The sequence below is a fragment of the Stegostoma tigrinum genome, chromosome 10, assembly GCF_030684315.1.
Source record: "Stegostoma tigrinum isolate sSteTig4 chromosome 10, sSteTig4.hap1, whole genome shotgun sequence".
NCBI lineage: Eukaryota > Metazoa > Chordata > Chondrichthyes > Orectolobiformes > Stegostomatidae > Stegostoma > Stegostoma tigrinum.
Genome location: NC_081363.1, coordinates 47871190 through 47880425, shown reverse-complemented (window position 1 = coordinate 47880425; position 9236 = coordinate 47871190). Strand labels below are relative to the sequence as shown.

Genomic DNA, 9236 nt, shown 5'->3' with positions numbered 1-9236 from the left:
CCCCATTGCTTTATCCTCCCCATTTAAAGTCATACGGCACGCCAACAGACCCTTGGGTCCAACTAGTCCGTGCTTAACATAATCCCAAACTAAAGTAGTCCCACCTGCCTGCTCCTCGTCCATCTTCCCACAAATCTTTCTTATTCATGTACTTATCCAAATGTCTTGTAAATATTGTAATTGTACCAACATCCATCACTTTCTCAGGAGGTTCATTCCACACGCAAACCCCTGTATTAAAATTTTGTCCCCAATATCACTATATATCTTTCTCCTCTCATCTTAAAATGTGCTCCCCTCCCCGTATTAAAATCCCTTTTCTAGGTAAATACGTGAATTTATCTCCAGAGATGTTCACTTAGCTTAGTCACAACAGAAACTGTTAATTAGTTTAGAGTGTCTACTTGAAAGAAGTAACTTTAAAAATACAAAACTGTAAAGATTGGTTCCAGTACAATCTTCAATTATTATTTTCAATGAAAATGAAAACTGAGAAAAATGTAAAATAGACTGTGATTCACCACCATCCATTTTACGTGGTAGCATAGTTGTGAAGGAAATACGTGAGCTGCTGAATGTTCTTGTTCCTTTTATGATTTAATTGTGAACCCTGGCAGATGTGTGAGGAACAGCACCACTTTGGTACCCGTAGTGGGTAGCAACAATGAAGTGACAGATATTGATTGCGCATGCATCTGAAGTATTTTGCAGTTCAATGAGTATAAGAAATACCTATCATTGCTTTTCAGTCACTTTACCATGATCTCTGTCAGCCTCATTTGTTTTGCTTCACCAGACACTGTCCATCAAAGTCTTCATTTTTTCTCTATCTCTCACCATTCTCACATCTTGTTTTTTTAAAAATCATTCAGGTTATACTTTCTCCCCAGCCTTTTCAATGTAGCTTTCCTTTGCCATTGCTTACCTTATTTCTGTTCTTAGATCTTCCTCTTCATTCGATAATGAAAGCCATTTAATATTCTTATCGGCTGTTTGTTAAGGTCATTTCAGTGCTGTGAATGCAGTAAAAGTCTTTCACCTTTTAGGTCCAGCTTTTTCCTTTTAATGTAAGCATAAAAGAGTTCCATTTCTCCATGTTGCAAATGTATCTGGTCCTGTGGGCATCAACAAAGCACACTTTGTAGATTGAACAGAGTTTAATTTTTAACATAGTAATTTGTTTAATTGAATTTGAAAATTCAATCCATTTTTATGTTCTTGGTGATAGTTGCCATGAACCTTTGAAATTTTTTTTCAGTTTTTCACCAATAACCTTGACCAATACATCCAATATGATCTATGTATTTAGTTCTGAAGCCCTCTGTTAATTTCACATAGCTATATAAAATCTGTTAATTGGAAAAATGATAGAAAATCAGGAGGATTTGCTTAAGCAGGCATTTATTGTGAGACAAAACATGTTTAATACCACTAGAGTATGAGTTCTACTTGTCAAAAAAGATAGGTATGGACAACAAGAGTGAAGAGACACCCGTGCATAAATGACTGTTACCAAACCCATCTTGTGAAAAGGTATGCTATCAGACACAACTCTTGGAATAGTAACGCAGGATAGAATCGTACGTGCCAGTCCCCAGAAGCAGAGGTAGTCACTGAGTGACAAGATGAATTGGTTAACAGGCCTGCCTCATACCTCTGAGATTTTGTTCCAGTTTTTAAAATTTTAGGTTTTCTAGCTCATGCCACACACTTCACTACTTGTTCTGGTAAGTGCTGAAATTCCTTTATCGGGGGCTGCAAAGCTAGTTCATCAAAAGAGAAGAAATTGAAGTTTATTGTAAAGTTAATTCAGATTTGACAATCCACACTGTCACAGACATCTAGGTGTCATTGCTGGGAAATCTACCTTGACAACATTTGCTATTTGATATGCTTTGTGGAATACTTACACAGTTTTTTTTGTTAGGTATATTAGTCACACGTTAATTCTGGCTGCAAGAATATAAATTGTGAATAAAATAGTATGATGTGGAGGTGCCAGTGTTGGTCTGGGGTGGACAAAGTCAGAAGTCAGACAAACAGTCCCTCTTCCATACCTACACTGGCCCTAAACCCCACCTCTTCCTCCGTTACATTGATGACTGTATCGGCGCCGCCTTGTGCTCCCAAGAGGAGCTCAAACAGTTCATCCACTTCATCAACACCTTCCACCCCAACCTTCAATTCACCCGGACCATCTCCAAAACCTCCCTCTCCTTCTTGGACCTCTCTGTCTCCATCTCAGGCACCCACCTAGAAACCGATATCCATTTCAAGCCCACCGACTCCCACAGCTACCTGGAATACGCCTCCTCCTGCCCACCTTCCTGCAAAAATTCCATCCACTTTTCCCAATTTCTTCACCTCCACCCTGTATCTGCTCCAGGATGAGGCATTCCATTCCCGCACATCCCAGATGTCCTCGTTCTTCAAGGGCCACAACATCCACCCCCACAATGGTCGAGAACGCCCTTCATCATTTCTCCTGCATTTCCCGCACCTCATCCCTCACACCCCGTCCCCACAATAACAGCCAAAAGACAATTCCCCTCATCCTCACATAACACCCCACCAACCTCTGGATACAACAAATCATCCTCCGACACTTCTGCCATCTACAATCCGACCCCACCACCCAAGACATTTTTCCATCCCCACCCTTGTCTGCCTTCCAGAGAGACCCTCTCTCCAGGACTCCCTTGTCTGCTCCACACTCCCCTCTAATCCCACCACACCGAGCACTTTCCCCTGCAACCGCAGGAAATGCTACACTTGCCCCCACACCTCCTCCCTCACTCCCATCCCAGGCCCCAAGATGACTTTCCACATCAAGCAGATGTTCACCTGCACATCTGCCAATGTGGTATACTGCATCCACTGTACCCATTGTGGCTTCCTCTACATTGGGGAAACCAAGCGGAGGCTTGGGGACCGCTTTGCAGAACACCACCGCTCAGTTCACAATAAACAACTGCACCTCCCAGTCGCAAACCATTTCAACTCCCCCTCGCATTCTTTAGATGACATGTCCATCATGGGCCTCCTGCAGTGCCATAATGATGCCACCCAAAGGTTGCAGGAACAGCAACTCATACTCCGCTTGGGAACCCTGCAGCTCAATGGTATCAATGTGGATTTCACAAGCTTCAAAATCTCCCCTCCCCCCGCTGCATCCAAAACCAGCCCAACTCATCCCCGCCTCCCTAACCTGTTCTTCTCACCTATCTCCTCCTCCCACCTCAAGCTGCACCTCCATTTCCTACTTACTAACCTCATCCCGCCCCCTTGACCTGTCCGTCCTTCCTGGACTGACTTAACCCGTCCCTACCTCCCAACCCATAGTCTCCTCTCCACCTATCTTCTCCTCTATCCATCTTTGATCCGCCTCCCCCTCTCTCCCTTTATTTAAGAATCCTTTCCCCATCCCTGTTTTCTGATGAATGGTCTAGGCCTGAAACATCAGCTTTTGTGCTCCTAAGATGCTGCTTGGCCTGCTGTGTTCATCCAGCTCCACACTTTGTTATCTCTTTGACCGAGTTATAGTCCAACAGGTTTATTTGAATCACAAGCTTTCAGAAAACTGCTCCTTTGTCAGATGACTAATACAGTAGACTGTAATACTGTCCGAGCTTTATGTAGTCAGTTCGCCTCTGTTTGTCCAAAACTATGGAATCCTCTGGCATTATTCTTCAGCGAGTACCTCGATCTTCAACTTTGTCACAAGATAAAGGTTTGTTTATTACAGTGCTTAAGGTAACGACAGTAAAAGAGATAACATTTTTAGCTAAATTGCATATGTAAAGATTAAAAGTAGGCAAGGATGAAAGATCAGTCTCTAACATCATTGCAGCCTATTGCCATAGTGACATCATTGATTTGAATAAAGTGACAGGAGTTAAATGAAAAGTTTCTCAAAGTGAGGACAAGCTCAGCCAGGCAGAGGAGGGTGGTAGTGAATGGGAATAGCTCAGGTCTTCTTTTGGGAAGATGTGGAGAGCCCCATGACCAAGCTGATGTGGCATGGAAGTGTAAAGAAGAGATAGCTAGAGCCCGTAAACTGGAAATGTTGAAACTGGCATGAAGTGTCAGAAACATAGTGGATGTAAGTGGACAAGAATTGGATAAGGAGAGAAAAAAATTGAGTAATGATAGGAAGATATAAGTTCCATGTGCTAGGAGCATACAGAAATAATGGGTCTGCCCAGGCAATCCTGCTTTGTGGATTTTGGGGAGAAGGTAGAAGCGGGCTGTACAGAGTGGGGGATTCTATGAGCTGGAAGGCCTTTGGTAGGAGATCCCCAGATGAGGCGAGGTTGGTAAGCGTCGAGGACACAATAGCCTGATGCTCGGTGGTGGCATCGTTTTGTTCAGAAGAGATAGGAGGTGGTATCTGAGAGCTGGTGCTCAACTTGTGTAATCTAGAGGTCAGTACACGAAACAATAACAACAGCACCACCCTTGTTGGAAGGCTTGATGATAAAGACAGGATTGAATGTGAGAGCACAGAGTGCGGCCAGTTCAGAAGGAGATCAGTTCATATGGGTGAGGGAACAGAGAACCTAAGCCAACCGATAGCGTGTACACAATGATCAGTCAATATAAAAGACCAGAGGGAGGGTTTAAGGTGGAGGTACTGGAAGTGGATGAAGGTGTCCATGGGATGGGGAGAGCACTCCTAACCAAACAAATGGGCATGGAGGTGGAAGAAGAAGAAGAAGAGTTCAATGTCATGTCTTGCCTGAAATTCATTATGGTGCAGAAGGATATAACTAAAACCTTTGCTAAGTATAGAATGTTCAGCATCAGAGAGTGGAAGATCAAAAGGGATAGCAAATATTTGACAGGCAGTAGGGTTAGAAGAAAGAAAGGAGTCAGAGGGAAAGGGAAGGGAAGAAGAGGGATGTGGATATCTCTGAGTTATTGCCGCTTGTGTTTTTTTTTAATTCCTGAAAGGAAGAGAAAATGTTTATTGTTAGAATATTGAACAGGTCTGAAAGTGAAGTAGAACTGTGAGACTGCTTTGAGGCAGCATGAAGCAGTGTCCCAACAACCATGAGGGAATGGCAATGTATTTCCCGATCTGGATGGGCAGTAGCTTGGCTGAGGGGAGCTTGCAGGTGGTGCTGTTTCCATGTATCTGCAGTCTGTGTCATTTAACATTGTAGTTCTCATGGGTTCGGAAAGTGCTGACTGGAGGGTGGCTGTGAATGTGTGCAGTGCAGTTTGTGGGTGTTGCACATTGCTGCTACTGAGCATCTGCGGTGACGGAGGGAGTTGATCTTTGTGAATGTGATGCCAGTCAGGAGGGCTGTTTTGTCATGGATGGAGTCAAGTGAGTGTTGGTGGGGCTGCAGTCATCCAGGAATGTGGGGAACTTTCCATCACACTCTTGACATGTATCTTGTAGATGGTGGACAGGCTGCGGGCAATCAAGAGATGAGTTGCTGCGGCATTCCCAGCCTCTTGCTTGCTCCTGTGACCGCCGTATGTATATATATAAGGCTAAATGGTAGCTTCCAAAATTTTGATAGTGGGGGATTCTGCAGTAGTAGTACCATTGGTTGTTGTGAGGTGAAGGTTAGATTCTCTCTTGTTGGAGATTGTCATTGCCTGGCCAATGTGGTGTTAGTGTTATTTGCCAGTAGTCAACCCAAACCTGGCTGCTGTCCAAGTCTTTCTGCATGTGGGCATGGACTACTTCAGCATTTGGGGAGTTGGGAATGGTGCTGAACATTGAGCAGTAATCAGCAAAGATGTTCACTTCTTATTTTATGAGTAACAGCTCCAGGGCATCTCTGCAGGAGTTCCTCATGCTAGTGCCCTGAACCCAACTATCATCAGCTGCTTCGTCAACGAGCTTTCCTCCATTATAAGGTTAGAACTGGAGAGGTTCATTGTGCAGTCATCAATGTACAGCACTGTTTGTGGCTCTTCAGATGCTAATGCAATCCTGGCCCAAATGCAGCAAATGTACAATATCCATGTTCATGCTGACAGGTGCCAGGTAATATATTTTCCACACAACTGCTAGGGTGATGCCCATCCCTAATAGAGATAATCTGGCTTTTGCATCATGACATTTGATGGTATTACCATTGCTAAACTCCCCGCTATCAACATCCTGGGGGCTAACATTGACGAGACACTGACCTGCAAGTCTAGCCTTGTGGATACGGTGGTTGTGGGAGCAGCCCAGAGGCTGGGAATATCGCAGCATGTAACTCGCTGCCTGAGCCCCCAAGGCTTGTTCACAATCTATGGCACATGGGTCAGGCGTGTCATTGAGTGCTGCCTGTTTGCCTGGATGGGTGCAGCTCCAGCAACACTCAAGAAGCTTGGCACCATTCAGGGCAAGGCAGTCTGCTTGATTAGCACCACAAACACAAACCACTCCCTCAAACACCGATGCTTAGTGTCAGGAGCAAAAACAAAGTTGCTGTAAAAGCCCAGCAGGTCTGGCAGCATCTGTGGAGGAGAAAAAAAGAGTTAACGTTTTGGGTCCGGTGACCCTTCGTCAATTCTGAGGAAGGGTCACCGGACCCGAAACATTAACTCTTTTTTCTCCTCCACAGATGCTGCCAGACCTGCTGAGCTTTTCCAGCAACTTTGTTTTTGTTCCTGATTTACAGCATCCGCAGTTCTTTTGGTTCTTGCTTAGCGTCAGGAGTGTGTGCTGCATGCATGATGCCCTGCAAGAGTTTACCAAGGAATCTTGGACAACACCTTCTAAACCTACAGTTATGACCATCTAGAATTCACAGAAGCACCACTGCCTGCAAGTTCCCCTTCAGGCCACTGGCTATCCTTACTTGGAGGTATGCTCCTTCAGTGTTGCTGGGTTAAAATCCTGGAGTTCCCTCCCTAACAACGTTCTGGGTGCACCTACACTGAATGAACGGCAGTGGTTCAAGAAGGCCAATAAGTTTAGGAGGTTGAAGGGTGACCTTATTGAGGTTTATAAAATTATGGGAGCATAGATAAGGTGAATGACAAGAGTGGGTGAGTTCAAAACTAGGGGACATATTTTTAAGATGAGAGGAGAAATACTTAAAAAGGACATGAGGGGAAACTTTTTTACAAAGCGTACGTGGAATGAACTACCAGAGAAAGTGGGAGATGCAGGTACAGTCACAATATTTAAAAAAACATTTGGATAAGTTAATGAATGGAAAGGCTTGAAGGGATATGAGCCAAATGCAGGCAGGTAGGACTAGTTTAGTTTGGGAACATGGTCGGTATGGACTGTTGGACCGAAGGATCTGTTTTCATGCTGTATGACTCAATGAGTCCATAACTGTTTACATTATAAATTAATGACTTGGAAGAAGGAAGTGAATGTACTGTTGCCACACTTGGAGATGAGACAAAAATGGCTGGAAGGGCAGGTTGTGAGAGGGACACAAACAGTTTATGGAGTTATATTGATAAATTAAGGAAGCTTGCAAAAAAGTTGGCAAGTGGAGTTTAATGTGGAAAAATGCAAAGTTGTTCATTTTGGAAAGGAGAACCAAAGAACTGAATGTTATTTAAATGGAGAAAAAAAGGTTAAAGGAGGCCTTGGAGGCATTTGTACATGAAACACAGAGAGCTAGCACACAGGTGCAGCAAGTACTCAGGAAGACCAATAGAGTGTTGGCCCTTATTTCAAGTGGGTTGAAGTATAAGGGTAGGGACGTCTTACTGTAACTGTATAAGGCACTTTTGAGACCACATCTGGAGTACTGTGAACAATATTGGTCTCCTTATGTAAGGAAATGTATCATTTCATCAGTAGTAGTTCAGAGAAGGATCATGAGGACGATCCGTGGTATGGCAGGATTGACTTATGAGCCAAGGTTAAACAGGTCAGAATGCTGATATCTGAATTTTAGAAAAATGAGAAGTGACGTCACTGAAACATGTAGGATTCTTAGGGGGCTTGACAGGTTAAATAATGAGAGGATGTTTCCCTCATGGGACAGTCTAGGACCAGGGGGCATAATCTCAGAATAAGGGAGCGTCAATTTAAGACTGAGATGAGGATGAATTCTCTCAGAGGTTTGAGAGTATTTGGAACGCCTTGCCTCAGAGAGCTGTGGGGCAGAGTCCTTGTGTTAGATTCTTGATCAGTAAAGGAATCAAAGATTATGGGGAAAGGGCAAGAAAATGGACCTGATGAATATCAGATCAGCCATGATCCCATTAAATGGCTGAGCAGGCTCAAAGGGATGAATGGCCCACTCCTGTTCCTATGTTTTTTACAGTCATACTTGTATCCAAGTAGAGGTTATGATAACAACAACCCAATTTATAATATTCATATATAGCACCTCAGTCAAGAGCACCAGGTAGGCTGGTCTGTCCAGCCAGACAAAAAAGTGATGACAAAAATTATAGTGTGATCTTAGAGGCCTTCCACACTTCCTCCACAATGTCTCTGTCAATATTTGGGTCAATAAGTCTAAGTTAAGAAAGAATCTGATGATTGGTTGCATTGTTTCCTTTCAACTAACAGCAATGTGCTGAATTTAACACCAATCAAAGTAGCCCCAGTGAAATGGTTTTGCAACACCTTGTCTTGTTCTTAAAAAAATAAATATGGTACATGTCCATGTGGTATTTGTTATCAGACTATTACTGGACTAAACCTTATTGAATTACAAGAGAACTTGTATTCAAATATTAGATAACAAGGTGTACAGCTGGATGAACACAGCAGGCCAAGCAGCAAGGAGCAGGAAAGCTGATGTTTCGGGCCTAGACCCTTCTTTCAGATTCTCCAGCATCTGCAGTTCCTACCATCTCTTGTATTCAAATATTACCGCTTCACTGATCGTGTGGGAGTTTCTAGACATAATAATTCCAACTTCTTAGCATTTTTAGCAGAAATTTTGTCATTATGATTCTATGACGATAAATTGTAATCAGACATCAATTTTCAGATAGATCCAACACAAAGAACTGCTACTTCCCTTGAGATTAAACCTTACATTTGTTCAAATCAAATGTGAAAACTAAAGATAGGGTCAGGCTGCAAGTTAGGTACAGCTACATTTATGTTAAAACAGTTAATGGTGAAGAAAACTTAGAAAAGAATCAGGAATTTTTTTTAAAATCAAGACATTAGCCCTGATTTTGTGACTGGGACAGAAGTGGGATTGTGGCTCAGGGCACAGCTGGTGTCACCAAGGAATTCATTCCCCTGAATTTGTATTGGCACCTCGCAAATGAAAGACTTCTTTCAAGCGCTTGGCATG

The 9236-nt window shown here is 43.3% G+C and overlaps 1 protein-coding gene across 2 annotated transcripts in view; it reads left to right on the top strand.

Annotated features, from left to right (window-relative positions):
* LOC125455469 (organic solute transporter subunit alpha-like) overlaps nucleotides 1-9236 on the top strand; it is a 52479-nt gene that overhangs the window by 1822 nt on the left and 41421 nt on the right. The window lies entirely within an intron of this gene.